The sequence below is a fragment of the Hordeum vulgare genome, chromosome 2H, assembly GCF_904849725.1.
Source record: "Hordeum vulgare subsp. vulgare chromosome 2H, MorexV3_pseudomolecules_assembly, whole genome shotgun sequence".
NCBI classification, from domain to species: domain Eukaryota; kingdom Viridiplantae; phylum Streptophyta; class Magnoliopsida; order Poales; family Poaceae; genus Hordeum; species Hordeum vulgare.
Window position 1 is genome coordinate 226,006,970 of NC_058519.1, and position 17,575 is coordinate 226,024,544.

The following is a 17,575-nucleotide window of genomic DNA, read 5'->3' on the forward strand; positions in this document are numbered from 1 at the left end:
ATGCGATGCACCAGTATCGAAAAGAACAATTGCAGTAAATGACTTAACCAGAAACTTACCTACTACTGCATCAGGTTGTGCTTCAACCTCCTCCACGCTAACGTGGTTCACTTGTCCCCTGTTGAAAGGGTTGGGCTTCTTCTCAGAGTTGTCATTGCCATTCCGATTCTTTGCTTCGGGACACTCAGTGGCGTAATGTCCCTTCTTCCCGCACTTGAAACAAGTAATGTGACTTAGATCCTTCTTGGCGGGCGTTGCTGGGGTGGAATGGTTCGGTCCATTGCTTCCTCCATTACCATTCGCATTCCTGGGGCCACTATGATTATGCGAACCCCCTCCATGGGAATGATTTCCCCCATGGTTGTGGTGAATGTGCCCTCCCGAGTTCGGGGTAAAACGGGGCTTCTACTGGGCTCCAGAATTGAACCTCCCTTGTCCATACTTTCTCTTGCGATTGTCAATCTGATGCTGCTTCCCTTCAATCATGAGAGCTTTGTCTACCAACTCATGGTAGTTGTTGAAGGTTGCCACCATCAACTGCATGCTCAGCTCATCATTTAGTCCTTCCAGGAACTTCTCCTGTTTAGCGGCATCTGTAGCAACGTCATCAGGGGCATAACGTGCTAGCTTGCTAAATTCCTCCACATACTGGCCAACTGGGCGCCCTCCTTGCCGTAAGTTGCGAAACTCACGCTTCTTCATGGCCATAGCTCCTGCTGAAACATGGGCGATGCGAAAATCTTGCTGAAACTGCTCCCATGTGACAGTGTCAATGGGGTAAGTGGCTGTGAAATTCTCCCACCATGATGTTGTGGGTCCATCTAGCTGATGTGCGGCAAAACGCACTCTTTCTGCATCTGAGCATCCTGCAGTGGTTAACTCCCTTCCAATCTTGTGGAGCCAATCATCTGCAACAATCGGCTCGATGCTACTAGAGAACACCGGCGGATTTAGCCTAAAGAAACGGGCTAAGTGATCAACAGGTGGTGGTGGTGGCGGAGGGTTGTTGTTGTTGTTCCCTTGATTCTGATTCTGGACTAGGATCTGCATCAGGGCATTCTGCTGCTGGATCAATTGGGTGATCTCTGGCGGGAAAGCAAATTCGGGTTCACGTCTCAGAGGTGCCATCTGAGGGGTTTAGAAAAGATGAGAAAATAGAATAGGGTGACGTCTAAAGAGAAAACACTACCCATATGCTCATGAGACAAACACAATCATATCACTCAATCAATTTCAAACAAGAGCATACAAACGATCTATCTAATGTTCACAGAAGTGCTCAACTAATATTTACATGGGGAAATACTGCTAGTGATATGGTGGTCGACTAGAAGTTTTGATCGGCGGAAGACTCCATGATATCTGCTCCAGCTTCATCAACGTAGTCATCATCTTTTTCATCAGGGTCGGAGTCGGTGTCGTCGATGATGATGAAGCTCTTTGGGCTAGGGGGGACATCTCCATCTCCTCCTATCGTGGGCTCCGTCATGAAGACTTCTAGCTTCTTAATCAAATCGTCATTCTTCTCCACAAGTGTCGTCATCTCCTCCTCGTAGCCATCTCGTGTAGACTTGAGTTCTTCCTCCAGCTCCTTGATCCTCATCATTGCCTTCTGTAAAGTATCCATACTCTCATACATCTGATTCTCTTGGAGTCGAATGTGCTGGTTCAATTCCTGGATGTAAGAGGCAATGGATCTGTCCCTCCTGGTGATGACTATCTCACCCTGGTCGTCTCGGCATCCACAAATCTGGTAGATAGTATCTTCGAGATCCTGGTGATAAACTTCTCCAATGCGTCCCATGGTAATTTGGGCCGCCATGCTCTTTCCTATGCCCCAGGTTGGTGCATTAAAGGAAAACTCTATGGGCTTAGTGACTGGCATGAACGTCCTTCCTGGAACTTGAACTCGAATCTTCCAACGCTCCTCTTCTGGTAGGGTGGCGATGAAGGTACCAGTGAAGCTTGGTAGTCCGATGTTGAGGTACTTAGTGACTTCCTTCAAGTGTCTTCCAAAAGGTGTGTCCTCATCCGGTTGAGTAAACTTGCTCCTTTTATCCACCATCCTATAGATTTGAAAGGGGAGAGGAGTTAGAAAATGAGAAGAGAGGAGTGACCTATGGTTTTAGCTTAGTGGTCGTGTCCTACAGTCAACGTGTGCTCTGATACCATCTCTGTAGCGACCAGACCTCAATCAGTCCAGTCTCTATGCATCTGTGTCATCCCTGGATCGTTATGCTGACACGCACAGTACTTCGATGGGTATTATAACAGAGTAGCAATCACACATATATTACAACGAATGTCTCAAAGAGAACTTATTACAATAATATGGCCTAAGGCAATCTAAATATGATAACAGCGGAAGGCTTGGAAGATAAAGTAGGTCCATCAACTCCAACGGCATAGCTGAGTGCAAAACAACGACCTATGACGCTTACTCGATATCTGAAAAGTCTGCAACATGAACGTTGCAGCCCGAAACGGGTCAGCACATGGAATATGATGGCAAGGTAACACATAGAGAGTGAACAGAAATAAATGCTATATCTACATGCATATTTGGCTGGTGGAAAGCTCTATGGTTAACAGTTTTGCATAAAGCCAAATTTCTTCCTATATTAGTGGAACAAAGTTTATTTAACTACGTTGTTAGTTATTAAACAATGAGAAGGTTCCTCCAACTCAAACCCAAAAATAATCATCATTAAGCCGCAAATTAATTTAGAGTGTTGAGATCATGAAAACCCAAGAACCAGATACTCAAGATGTCCATAACCGGGGACAAGGCTAATCATGATTAGTTTGTACACTCTGCAGAGGTTGTGCACTTTTCCCACAAGACTCGAAATACATCCATGGTCGGAGAATTGGAGACACAGTCTTTCTGAAGCATTAACTCTCTACTTCTGGGTAGACCGTACCACCTATACCCTCTACATGTGCTAGTCTACCACTTCGAGAGCTTCACACAACTTACTCAACTATGCTAGAGCCCATAATAGCTTGCGGCTGCACACGTAAGTTTCAGGTATGAATAGTCTTATGATCCCTTTGAAGCTGGGTGGCGGACCTTAGGATGATCACACGGTTCCCCCGGGATATCCTGACAGCCACTTGGGATTCCAAGGTGCCTCAAGCAATCCACCCAGATGTGTATTTAAGTAGCCACCTTAAGTTAACCTTTAATTAACAATACTCATGTCTGTCATGAAAATCACTCACCCAAATAATCGTCTACGAGCATAGCATGACAATAATAGCATAACGTAGAAGTAACCCCCAAAAGTTTGATAGTAAACAGGTAATAGGTTCTACCCCTGTATCTACTTCCCAATACCCACATGTTAATTAGATCCTAACCATGCAATGTGTGAGGGTGGGATCTAATGCAATAAAAACGGGGTAATAAGGGATATGATCAAAGTGTTACTTGCCTTGCTGATGATCCGTAAAACCTAGGGACTCGTAGTAGCACGCTTCACCATCTGGATATTCTATCGCAACAAACAATAGCACACATAAGCAACAATATAGATGCACGAGTAAAATCAAATAAGATCTAACCATAAAGTTCAAGTAAAGAACTCCGGTTTGCAAAAAGAATCAAATCAAACGGATCAACGAAACTCAAACTGCGAAAGAAACGAGATTTGTTTACTAATCTGGACTAAAGTCAAAATTTTATTTATAAAAAATCTTGTGCAAGTGGATTAATCGGAAAGAGACTTTCGTGACGAAAATTTAGGCGTTTGAATCACCTGATTCCGATAAACAAGCCAAAAGTTAAACTAAAACGAAATTCGGATCAGGAATCGCGATCGAAATTAATCGCGAAAAAATCCCCGAAAATAAATCTGACGAACAGACGGACGAACAAACGGTCGTCGTCTGAAATTAATTAACGAACAGTGTTCGTTAAAACGAACGTACGGACGAACGTCCGTTAATTAAATAAACAAAAAATCTGAAAAGAAATATATATATATATATATATATATATATATACTCTACCTCGGGCGGCGTGCTCCGGCGAGTGGCGGCAACCGGCGGCGGGCGGCGGAGGCTAGGGTTTGTGCGAGTGGGGGGCGGGCGGGCGGCTTATATAGGCCTCCGGGGTCGGTTCGTTTTTTTAGATAGAAAATTAAAACAGAAGTCCATTCGAACTCTGATTTCGATGAAACAAATTTTGCTGGACTCCTAAAAATGAGCCCTACAACGTGGACATTTTTAAAAGGCCGAAATAATATTTTGAAAAACGTGTATTTTCGTAAATCCAATAAAATAGCAAATAAAATCCAAATAAAAATTATTATTTGGCTTTAATATTTCCTCTCAAATATTTCTAAAATTTGGGAAAGTCATTTTATCCCCTCTCTCATATTTTTATATATGAAATATTTGAAGAGAAAAATAATTAAAAACCAATGATCCTCTTTTCATTATTTGAGAAAATCCCAATATGAAAATAAATAAATTCCCAACTCTCTCCAAGGGTCCTTGAGTTGCTTAGAATTTTTTTGGATCAGCAATTATGCAAATAAAATATGATATGCAAGATGCTCTAATGCAATAACATTCCAAATTGGAAATTTGGGATGTTACACCTATCATCCTCCATCTAGAGGACAGGTTGAACTTAGCAATAGAGAAATAAAATCTATATTACAAAAAACTACTAATAGATCTCAAAAGAATTGTTCTAAGAAATTAGATGGTGCACTTTGGGTCTATAGAACAGCCTATAAAAATCCTATGGGTATGTCTCCCTATAAAATGGTCTATGAAAAAGCTTGTCATTTGCCTCTTGAGTTAGAACACAAAGCATATTGGGAAATCAATGAACTCAACTATGATTTCAAACTTACCGGTGAAAAGAGGTTATTTGATGTTAGCTCACTAGATGAATGGAGAACCCAAGCTTATGAAAATGCCAAACTATTTAAAGAAAAGGTTAAAAGATGGCATGATAAAGGAATTCAAAAGCGGGATTTAAAGTGGGAGAATATGTTCTTTTCTACAACTCTTAGTTAAGATTCTTTGCATGAAAACTTCTCTCTAAATGGGAAGGACCTTATATCATCGAAGAAGTCTATTGTTCTAGAGCTATCAAAATATATAATGCCAAAAGGTACTAACCCGAAAGTGGTCAATGGTCAAAGAATTAAACACTACATCTCAGGTACACCCATTAATGTTGAAAGCAATATTATTCAAACCATGACACCGGAGGAACACATGAGGGAAACCTTCCGGAACACTCCAGAATTGTGAAAAACAGGAGGTACGTGATATGGTAAGTAAACGGACTACAAAAAATCCGCACAAATATTTTTATCGGTTTTGGAATTTATCAAAAATTAGGAAAAATAAGAAACAGTCCAGAAGGTCCAGAGGAGGGCACAAGACACCAGGGCGCACGAGGAACCCCAGACGCGCCCAGGTGGGTGGTGCCCACCTCGGACACCTTCTCGACTTCGTTTTCTCCTCATTCTGCTTGTTTCCCAAGATAAATATATATATATATATATATATGCTCCCCGATCGTATTAACCATTGTACCATAGAGAAATCTCGTGTTCTTCCTTTCTATTTTCTACCAGATCTAGATCGCCATGGGTCCTTCAAGCTCCTCCAAGGACAAGTTCTTCGACAAGGTCATCAATCCGTATATGCGGGAGGTGATGCAGCACCCTCAATCCATTGAGATGCGTGAAGGGGTGCTCCACCTCCGAGACGTCCGGGGACCCAAGGGGAAGGGAACCGTGGATGATAGACTCGAAGCTATGGAGCAGGAGAATTTCAAGTGCAAGGGGATGGTGGAACGTGGACTCAACACCAATCACCTCATGATCGCGGACTTCACCCGTGATCTCAAGGTGGATGGTAAATCCATGAAGGACATCGTCTTCACCTTCAACGAGCAAATCAACTTTCTGGAGGACCAAGTCTATGATATCCAAAACCAAGTCTTTAAATATGAGACAAGGTTCAAAGCTTTGAGTTTGGCTGCTACTTGCAGGGCTCCCGGGACCATCGCTTCCTCTTATGATGGTGAGCCACTTCCATGGAAACCGGAGGACAAACCTACTACCTCATCACCACCACCTTCATCATCTTCACCACCCCAGGAGGATTGAGTATCGATATGGGCACTCCCCTTGGCTTGAGCCAAGCTTGGGGGAGGTGCCTGGTACCGTATCACACCACTATCTTTGTTTTTATCTACTTTGGCTCGATCCTTAGTTTTCCTATGATTTACTTGAATAAAAAGTTTAGTTCGATCCTTTCTTTTTGAGTGTTTGCTTAGAGATCTATCTTTGTAATCATGTGCGAGAAATAATAAAGTTAGCTCAAGTTTTGCCTTCTTTAGTTCTATGTTGCAATCAAAATAAAGGAAAGGAAATAAAAGAATAAGATCATATGCTAATCTTATGTCGAGTAATGACATTACATAAGGAAGAGTATAAGTAGTAAAATATGTTAGAGATTGACAAACATAGCATTGGTCAATAATACAGCTCATGAAAAAGTTAATAAGGGAAGAGAAGATTCACATGCAAATACACTATCTTGGACATCTTTTATGATTGTGAGCCCCCATCAAAATATTATATGCTGAAATGATTGACGTTGGACAAGGAAGACAACGTAATGATTTATGCTTGCTTATATTCACATAGAAGCTATATTGCCATGGATCCTTTAACACGTGGTGCTTGCTCAATATCTTTTCTAGCCAAAAAATTCCGCACTAAGTAGAGATACTACTTGTGCATCCAAAAACCCTTAAATCCAAATCTTATTCCACAGAGTCCACCATACTTGTCTATGGATTGAGTAAGATCCTTCAAGTAAGTTGCCATCGGTGCAATAAGGCAATAAAAATTGCTTGTAAATGTGTTGGATCATTTAGTGTAAGAGAAAATTGAGTGTTGTACGAACTTGTGATGGCAAAGTAATAAAAGCGACAGACTCCATAATAAAGGTTGCTATCATAAGGGGCAATATAACGTGATGTTCTTTTGCATTAAGGGATTTAGCATACAAACAAATAAGCCATGACAACCTATGCTTCCCTCTGCGAAGGGTCTATCTTTTATTTTCATGCAAAGAGTCAAAGTATTTTCTTCTATTCCTTTTTATTTTTACCTTTTTGCAAGAATCATGTGGTGAGGAAAGATCTAGGCACATATATCTAGTTGAATATGGGTGAGCATGAGTTATTATTGTTGACATCACCCTTGAGGTGAATACATTGGGAGGCGAAACTAAAAGCCCTTATCTTTCTATGTGTTCGGTTGAAACTTTTTGCTCATGTGTATGCGGTGAGTGTTAGCAATCATAGAAAATTATATAATGGTTGAGCATGTGGACTTGCCAAACGGCTCCGACATGAGACCCTTCCTGAAAAGATGATGAACTGTAGTTGCAAAGTTGACTGAGAACATAGTTTGTTGGTTTTCAATAAAGTTTATGCTTCTACTTCGATATTATGATGAATTGTTACTTGTTCATGAGAAGTCATATGATAAAGTTCTCTTATGAAGTGTTACGAATAAGTTTGTGGATGTTATGATAATATGCATGATGCTTCCATGTTCATATTTTGTTTTTATCGACACCTCTCTCTCTAAGCAAGTGGACTTGTTTTTCGATTTCAGTTTTTCGTTTGAGGACAAACAAGGTCTAAGCTTGGGGGAGTTGATATGTCCATTTTGCATCATATTTTCCTACTATTATTTATAATGTTGTTATGCATAATAGTGCTTTTGGGAGTATTTCTAATGCCTTTTCTCTCATAATATGCAAGGTTTGCACAAAAGGGGGAATACCCGCAGCTGGAAATCTGGACCTGAAAAAGCTACGTCAAGTTACCTATTCTGCACAACTCCAAATGAGCTGAAACTTCACGAAGATTTTTTGTGCGGTATATAAAAACTACTGGAGCAAAGAGCAACCAGAGGGGGACACCTGGTGAGCACAAGACACCAGGGCGCGCCAGGCCCCCCAGGTGCGCCCTGGTGGGTGGTGCTCAGCCCAGCCCACCTCCGTTGCCCCCGGTATATATTTGGTTTTGACCTAAAAAATAAATAGGAGGACTTTCGGGATGAAGCGTCGTCGGCTCGAGGCGGAACTTGGGCAGGAGCACTTTTGCCCTCCGGCGGAGCGACTTCGCCAGGGGAACTTCCCTACCGGAGGGGGAAATCATCGTCATCATCATCACCAACAACCCTCTCATCTTTGGGAGTACAATATTCATCAATCTTCAACAGCACCATCTCCTCTCAAACCCTAGTTCATCTCTTGTGTTCAATCTTTGCACCGGAACCATAGATTGTTGCTTGTAAAGGGCTAGTAGTGTTGATTACATCTTGTAGTTGATTACTATATGGTTTATTTGCTGGAAGACAAAATGTTTAGATCCTTTATGCAAATTAATATTCCTCTGATCTTGAGCATGTTTATCATTTGTGAGTACATACTTTTGTTCTTGAGGCCATGGGAGAAATCATGTTTCAAGTAATCATGTGAACTTGATATGTGTTCAATATTTTGATGGTATGTATGTTGTGATTCCCTTAGTGATGTCATGTGAACGTCGACTACATGACACTTCACCATATTTGGTCCTAAGGGAATGCATTGTGGAGTAGTTATTAGATGATGAGTTGCTAGAGTGACAGAAGCTTAAACCCTAGTTTATGCACTACTTCGTAAGGGGCCGATTTGGATCCAAAGGTTTAATGCTATGGTTAGATATTTATCTTAATACTTTTCTCATAGTTGCAGATGCTTGCGAGGGGGCTGATCATAAGTAGGAGGTTTGTTCAAGTAAGAACAGCACCTAAGCACCGGTCCACCCACATATCAAATTATCAAAGTATCGAACATGAATTAAGCTATCATGATGAAAGTGACTAGATGAAATTCCCGTGTGCCCTCAAGAACGCTTTCCTTATTATAAGAAACCACTTTGGCATGTTCTTTGGCATAAAAGGATTGGGCTACCTTGCTGCACTTATTGTTACTCTTGCTACTAGTTACCTGTTACAACTATCTTGCTATCAAACAACTTGTTACCGCTATTTCACTGCTTGCAGAAATTACCTTGCTGAAAATGAATTGTCATTTCCTTCTGCTCCTTGTTGGGTTCGACACTCTTACTTATCGAAAGGAGTACGATTGATTCCCTACACTTGTGGGTCATCAAGAGTTTCGGCTGATACAACGACGTTGAGTGCCCATAACTGTCCCCTCGTGAACGTTAGTGCGAAAAGGGTCAATCGACCAACTGAGATTAAATACACAATCCCATTAATGTTTTGTTAACACCCACCATGAGCAGCGATCCACGATATGTGGTCCCGTCGCCCCATCTCGAGGATGTGTGGCAAGGGCCAAGAATGCCCGACCACGCCTCGCCACAATCACGCGGGAATCCACACGCACCACACATTCCATCAAGTTCCAGTATTAAAGTGAAATAATCGTGTGTCTGTAACATGAGAGGAATCCGAGGTATCATCCTCGATGGATTCCAGTCGATGTAACCATCAAGGTGAACAGGGAGGAATCACCCTCGATGGTTCATACTTGAGGGGTTACCCATCAGACTCATTATCGGAAGTGGTGAAGGAGGAATCACCCTGCATAATCGACCTCCGGTTAACTACACTACAGAGTTAACATCATGAGTACGTTACGAGGTATCACCCTCGGTACTCGACAGTATCTCTGCACGGTTGTACCACCGAGGGGGTGTGAACTCATGTGGCGGTCATGGCTTGTCGATGAATTGATCGAGTGTTCAATGTCGTCGAGTCTCCGATGATGAAGCAGGGGCAACTGGGACTAAGTGGGGTCACTGGGGATCACTAGTCGGCCTACACTAAGCATTTAATATGTAGTAGGGTACAACAATAGTTTTAACAAAACAGGCTATGCATCAGAATAGGAGCTATCTACAATAGTAGCAAAATCTAATGCAAGCATGAGGGATAAAGAATGGGCGATATAGAAATGATCAAGGGGGGTTGTTGCTTGCCTTGTTGCTCTGCTGCAAAAGGTTGGTCGCTAGGGGGGTAGTCGTACTCGGTAGCAGCATCAGCTTCGGCATCTATCGGGGAGAAGAGGGGGAAGAAACAAGAAAAAAAAAGCAAGTAGATGCATCACGGTGCATGACATGGCAATATCCAGTGCTAGGCATGAGCTAACACAATACTACACGTCATGGATGGAGCGAGAAAATATCTGACGATATTTCTCGGGTCTGTGGCTACTACCGCACAAGTGATCCTCATGCCAAAATGTCCACTTCATCATGCTAGGAGCATGTGACACATGAACGAATAGCGTATTTGGATTTGTGGAATTTTTCTGAGAAACTTTCATATATAAATTATTTTCATTTGACTTATAGATTGTTTTATATTAATTTTCAAAGTTTTAAATCATTTTATCAAATTAATCTAATTATTCTAATTCCAAAAATGCTATTACGACCTCAGCGTGACATCATGGTGATGTCAGCAGTCAAACGAATTGTCTCATGTCAAACCTGATGGTTGGGCCCCACTTGTCATAGACACTGGGTAATTCCAGAGTTAAATTAACCTATTTAACTTAATCTAATTTCCAAGACTCACATGTCATTGTCTGTTAGTGCAAATTAATTGTCTTATTTAATTTAACGGAGTAGTTATTGGCTAATTAAATTGGACCCACGTGTCAGTGCCCCAGGGCGGTGGTGGCCCACTGGTCAGCCACTAGGGTTGCCCAATCAGCAGGTGACTAGGGTCAACCCTGCCAACTAGGGCCAGGGAGCCCACAGGTCAGTGACCCTGAGAGTGGCGCCGGTCCGACCTCGCTTGCGAGCAACGTCGGAGTTACTCCGACGATCCAAACAGCATGGTCGAGGCACGGGAGGGAGTCGAAAATCGGCCATCGAGGGGCATTTTGCACGTGGAGGGGCGGGCTCGATCGAGGGGGACGAGCCACGTCAATTTGCGGCGGTGGCACGAGTTGGGGTGGCTGCTAGCGTTGCCGGCGATGAGGTTAGCGACGCCTGAGGTCGGGCTACGACGGGGAGATGGATAGGGGGCATGGGAGAGCGTGTGAGTGCGCTCATTCGACCCCTGCGAGCTCCAGGAGCTCGGGGGGTTGGTTGTGGCCTACGGCCGTTCTGGCGACGGCAGCAAGCTCGCCGACGGCAGCGCATTTCGGGCGATGGCGGCAGCTAGCAAGGAGGGCGCACACGAGGCCATGGAGTGGGGGGAGGACCGGGAACTTACAGCGCTCCTATAGTAGTGCAAACGCGGGCTCGGGGAGGCCTGGTGAGGCAATCGATAGTGGCGACCTCCGACGGCCGAGGAAGAAGACGACTGCGATCCAAACTCTAGGGGCTTCAGGCTCAGGTTCGTGGGCGAGGAGGGAGCGGCGGAGCTGGGCGGAGCTCCCTGGCACGGAGGCGAGGCGCGGGAGGCAAGGTGGCCACGGCTAGGCGACGGCCATGGCGATGGCGATGCAGGTCCGAGCGAGGAGAGGAGCGGGGGTGCGACAGCCATCACTATAGTTTAGGGTGTGTTTGGTTGGAGAACCAACTGTCATGGAATGGAATGGTTCCATTCCAGAGGAACGGGTCGGTTCCGTTCCTGTGTTTGGTACGAGCAAAAAAGTGGAACGGGATGGTTCCGTTCGAGTGTTTGGTTGGGAGGCATGGAATGAAAAATGGAAGGGAGAGGGCCGGCGGCGACGCGGCAGAGAGGAAGGGAGAGGGCCGGCGGCCGCGGCGGCCCCAGCGATGGCGCGGGTGGGCGGCGGCCCCGGCAGGCGCAGCGCGGGTGGGCGGCGGCCCCGGCGAGGGCGCGGCAGCAGAGAGGGAGGGGGCCGAGCGCCGCGGGGGCCGAGGGCGCGGCGGCCCCGGCAAGGGCGCGGGTGCGCGACGGCCCTGGCAGGCGCAGCACGGGTGGGCGGCGGCCCCGGCGAGGGCGCGGCAGCAGAGAGGGAGGGGGCCGAGCGCCGCGGGGGCCGAGGGCGCGGCGGCCCCGGTGAGGGCGCGGGTGCGCGGCGGCCCCGGCAGGCGCAGCGCGGGTGGGCGGCGGCCTCGGCAGGCGCAGCGCAGGTGGGCGGCGGCCCCGGTGAGGGCGCCGGTGGGCGGCGGCCCCGGCAGGCGCAGCGCGGGTGGGCGGCGGCCCCGGCGAGGGCGCGGGTGGGCGGCGCCCCCGGCAAGGGCGCGGGTGCGCAGAGGCCCCGGCAGGCGCAGCGGCGACGAGCAGCGCGAGCAGACGAGTCGTTCCGTGTGATTCCATCAATTTCGTGGTACTAGCACGTTCCAGATCTGAGGGGAATATTCCCTAAAGCGGAATGAGTGGGTTCTGTTCCAGTTGGTAAACCAAACGCAGGAACGAGGACTAGGAATGGGTCCGACCCGTGACATTCCAGCCGATGACAGCAACCAAACACACCCTTAATTACAATTAGCAATGTAGCTTAATCCAAGGATGTGAGAGGAAGACCGGACAACTACACTACCGAAGAATATATCTTGCTATGCAATGCATGGTTTGTTGTGTCTATGGTCTCCGTTGGATGAATTTAAACTATGTCATATAATTCAACTATGCTATGTTGTTCGAATGAAAAAAATGCATTGTGTGGTTGGCTGCTCGCGCACCCGCTAGACAGGCGTTTGCGTGCGTGATGTGCATTTTGCAGCGCATGCTGGACCGGCAGCGTCGTGCCCCATTTTGCGGCGCGTGCTGGAGCGGACGCCCTGCCGCGCGCAAAAAAAAAGCATTTCAATGCTGCAAAAAAAAATAGCACGCTTGTTAGAGTTTCTCTAACTAACAAGCTATGTATTTTTAAGAGAGAATTCCTTATTTGGCCCTTTCTTAAATTCTTCTTCCCTATTTGGCCCTAAATATTATTTTTTTCCCTATTTGACATCTAAACTTCATTTCCTTCCTAATATGGCCCTGTAGTGCAATCTGAACACTAACGGTGTTAAATGTGGTTGTAAAATGACTCTTTTGCCCTTGATGAATTGTGGGAACAAAAGTTACTCTCTAGTGTGTGTGACATATTTAAGCCAATAAAAACGTACCAGTAGTTCCATTTTGGATGCTTTCAACGGTTATTGAGCTACTGGTACGTTTTTATTGGCTTAAATATGTCACACACACTAGAGAGTAACTTTTGTTCCCACAATTCATCAAGGGCAAAAGAGTCATTTTACAACCACATTTAACACCGTTAGTGTTCAGATTGCACTACAGGGCCATATTAGGAAGGAAATGAAGTTTAGATGTCAAATAGGGAAAAAAATAATATTTAGGGCCAAATAGGGAAGAAGAATTTAAGAAAGGGCCAAATAAGGAATTCTCTCTATTTTTAACCATAGGTGAAATGCGGTCAGAAAAAATATATAAAGTTAACGTTTGCTCCTCTCAGGCGCAATATAATCTCACATATTCGCTCAATCTTATTAACCTCCTGCACAATATAATCTCACATATTCGCTCAATCTTATTAACCTCCTCTGTAATCTTGTTGAGCTATATATGAACACGCACACGTCTCTTCTAACAGGTTGGATGAATTTTGCCTAAATATATAGGGTAATCCTTGTTTAAAATGGCTCGACTTGCTAATTGTTTTGATGACTCATGGTGGAGCTTCCACTCAAGGTTCGTGGCTATGTCACTCGTTGATTATGGACGCTCATGTGTTGCGTCAGAGGTTCGGTACGCATATCGATACCCTGAACCCTAAATCCTAAACCCTAGTAATGACGGAGGTTTGGTATTTTTTTATTGTGAATAGTCTTAAGTCATACGGATGGAGTGTTTAACCTGAGAGGCAAGAAGCAATTAATGTGCGTGACGGACGCCCAGTCCCTTGGACGAGGGACGCAAAGCCAAAGCGTTGATGCTCCACCAGATGAATCAAGTCTAAGAGCATGGTTAATAGTATAGCCAACTGCTGGCTATAAGCAGTCTTATAGCCCATATTATAACTAGCTTGTACAATAGTTAGCTATAAAAGAGTACTACTTTTATCATATATGGCACACCTTTCATTCTCACAAAACACCTAGAAGCACATGCTAGAGCTGGCTCTTCACGAAAAGCCCGCTTCCCTTCTCTCTTCTCTTCTCTCTCATCCAACTCAGCAAAAATATAGTATTTTAATCCTTACAGCCTGCTGACTGTACCTTATTGTACTTGCTCTAAGGAGATGGACAATTCGCTTTAAAACCGGCTTGCGCAGTCAGCAATCTGTTAACTGTTTCCATCAAATTAAGAATCGCTGCCCTGTCATTGGGACTTGGTCGTACGTCAAGCCTCTGTCGACGAAACTGAAAGCTACTCCGTATATGATTTTAGCTTGCAGAGGAGGAGGAGGGAGGGGTGGCTGCATAGGCCGCAAGCAGGTGTATACACAAAGAGGAGCTAGCTAGCGTTATAGTGTGGGACGTATGAACGTACGTGCTGTACGTACGTTTTGCATTCGCGATCACGCAGGCGCGGGAAGGAAGAGTCGGTGTCACTGATTAATGGCAGTGCCCTATATATCCAGGCCAAAACATTGGCCGCGCGCGCATCCACAAAACCGGCGGAGGAAGGGGCCGCCCACTGGATCTACTTAGCTAGCTTACGGACTCGTTTGGTTCAGAAAGATTGAGAAGGTTTTAAGAGAAAAATCCCCAGAAGGGCAAGAAACCCCACAGGTCCTCGGACGCCCATTTGGCAGGAAAGGTTTGCTTAGCCCAATCCCCTCCGTTCCCCTTCAATCTCTTCATATCCATGCGTTTTAAAACCCTCTTCGAAAGACTAGTGAAAGCAAAGCCTCGGGGATTTGAAAGTATTGTGTGAAACAAAGGAATTCACACAATCCCCTGAAATCCCTCCCTCTCAAAACAAAGGGATTCATCCAATCCCTTAAAATTCCTTGAACAAACCAGGCCTACATGACGGCCTCGAGAACGACAGGTCGACCGAGCTTCCGAGGACGGACGTACGTAGGCATCCACGTTGAGTAGTGCAGGACCACATGATGGATGGAACTACGTCTCGCGAGCACCACTACGATGATTGCCGGGCCGGTTGACGATGAGGAACGTCTGGTGCAAAGTGCGACCACGCGCTGCCTGGGCTGGGCGCAGTATGGACAGAGATAGAGACAGGGAAGCCAATCCATGGCCTCTTTCTTGCTATCTAATGCTTGGCCACCCGTCGGAGGTCGTCGGACGGTGCAAATAAAGCTCCCGGTCAGTTAGGCCTCGGGCGAGGCATTTGACCACGCGTCCACGCTACATTCTTTGTCCTCTACGATAACCGGCTAAAAACTGAAGGCCCTACGTGTGTACAGTACTAATTCCCACTGCACTAGGCCAGTAACTCGACCCAAGAACACGGTATATGCCAGAGCGGATCCGTCCATCCTAGTCCTAGCGCACAAACACACAGTGGCCGGCCACCGCGCAGGCCTTAGGTTAGGACCACGCGTGCATGCATGCATGGGCGGTGGATCACGGTGTCAACGACAGGTCGGTCCATGGCCCCGCCATATGCATGCATGGAGGCGTGCAAGTAGAGAGGCAGATACAGGTCGGTAGGTAGGTCGGTAGGTTGGTAGGTTGGTAGCTGCATAGCGTCAGTCAGTCAGTCAGTCCGTCCGTCATTCATCAGGATCAGGGGCCAACCATGTTTTGGGTCCGGCCAAAACCTCCACCGTCGATCGCCACAAGCGGCTGGCCGGCCGGCCGGTGAGGTTTCAGAGGTCAGAACAGGGAGGAGAGCGACAGGTCCTCATGAGGGCCCAGGGCTAGCTAACTGCATGCATGCATCCTCACACATATAGGAGTAGATCTGCTGCCTTAGAGCGCATCTCTAGTGGATGGTGTATATGGAAGTGGATGGTAAATATACACGATGCAAACTGAAAAATGCTTTCCAGTGAATCGTGTATACGGACGTGCAAGTTTTACACGTCCATCCACGAGGCTACTCCTCATGAAAATAAACATGCCTCGGCCATGCATGGTATTTGAATATGAGTCTACATACGAATCAAAATAAATAAATCTATATTTAAAATATGTCTATATACATCCGTATGTAGTTTCTTTAGTAAAACCTCTTAAAGAGGTATATTTAGGAACGGAGGGAGTAAATACGTACTCGATCTTGGCTTGATCCGCCGCACGCATCTGCTTAGCGTGCTGAGCTACTCACCAGCCATCATGCATCGCATCGCATGTTATGCTACCGTACCGTTGATCCTGTGGTTGAAGAAAATGCATGGCTGGGACCAGGGATCTAATTATGAGTTGCACTAGGGCCGGTCTCTTCACGCATGCGCATTATTAGGGCGGTAATGCTGGAGTTAATCAGTGGATTAAGGTTGACTGACTCTCTTTCTTTTTTTTTTTTTTTTGAACCTAGGCTGACTGACTCTTGTTGCCAAAGAACCTGGCTGAAGAAGGAGCGGATTCATGTTTCAAGTGTCGATTTGACAGTTGTTTCAGACTGGAGGCAGATTATCATTACTGTTGATAAATGTTAACTACCCCTTGTAAAGCTCCTGAAAACTCCTGTTAAGAGCCATACACTAGCTGACCAACTACGAACCTAGTTTTTTCTTTTTTTGCGGGGTACAAATCTAGTTCTTTGATCTACCTCGGTCATCCGGTGATCGACATCTGACCTTCGGTCATGGGTCATATGCATCACCATAACCCTTCGTTAATGAAAAAAAAATCCTACAGCAACAAGGCTGCCGATAGTTAAGCGAAACAATGTGGAGATTCGCTAATCCAGTCTATGGAACATGTTGCATGTAACTAGCTGAAATGTGTTTTGAAATTGGTTGCCAAAATACTGAAAAATTGTTGCAAGTAGGTAAGATACAGGTCCATCTTACAATAATCTTGTATCACATTCACATGTACAGGCATACCATAACCGGGTCCAAGTCTTACAAGTCTGACGCCGAGGAGGACCAAAGCTAGCTGCATGACCTGCCAAGATAGTGCAAGACCCAAGACAGATCCCTGCACCTAATCCAGGGCCTCGACCTGACAAAGCGCTGGATATTATGTCGCCCCAGAACGCTGCACTGCGGACAGAAGCAGGGACCAGGGCACTCGGGCCAACTCCACCGCACGATCCTAAACGGACGTCTCGTTTGGTCTGATTTTGTCCGTTTATGATGATAATGGGTTCGCCCATGTCCGTTTCTGTCAGTTGGATGCGCCCATCGCACGGCCGCACCCCAAATCATGTTCGTGTTGGACTTGATTTTTAAAAAAACTTAACTAAAAATAAATAAACTTAGTTTAAAAGCTTAAAACATAATAAAATTAACATAAAGGCCTAGTTTTCACGGTCACAAAACGGCCCAGTTTTTGACATAATTAACATTAAGAAAAGTAGTCCGCCCGTCGTTGTCGTCGTCGTCGTCTTCACTGGTCGCCGGTGTCGTCGTCGTCGCCGTCGCTGACGAGGTCGACGTAGGGCGGCGGCGTCCAGAGGTGGGCCGGCGGTCTTTGGTGCGCGGGGGCGTGCTGGCG

General features: G+C 45.7%; 1 protein-coding gene across 3 annotated transcripts in view; it reads right to left on the reverse strand.

Moving 5' to 3' along the window:
• Positions 1-3,457: 3,457 nt before the first annotated feature.
• The window catches only part of LOC123425940 (mitotic checkpoint serine/threonine-protein kinase BUB1), a 31,175-nt gene continuing 17,057 nt past the window's right edge, over positions 3,458-17,575 (reverse strand). The window contains exon 15 of one of the 3 annotated variants that reach the window (XM_045109704.1): positions 3,458-3,497. The gene's annotated coding sequence lies outside the window, so the exon portion shown is untranslated. Of the gene's footprint in view, positions 3,498-12,409; positions 12,807-16,843; positions 17,243-17,575 lie in introns of those variants that run through there. The other 2 variants (XM_045109703.1, XM_045109705.1) reach the window with 2 other exon arrangements.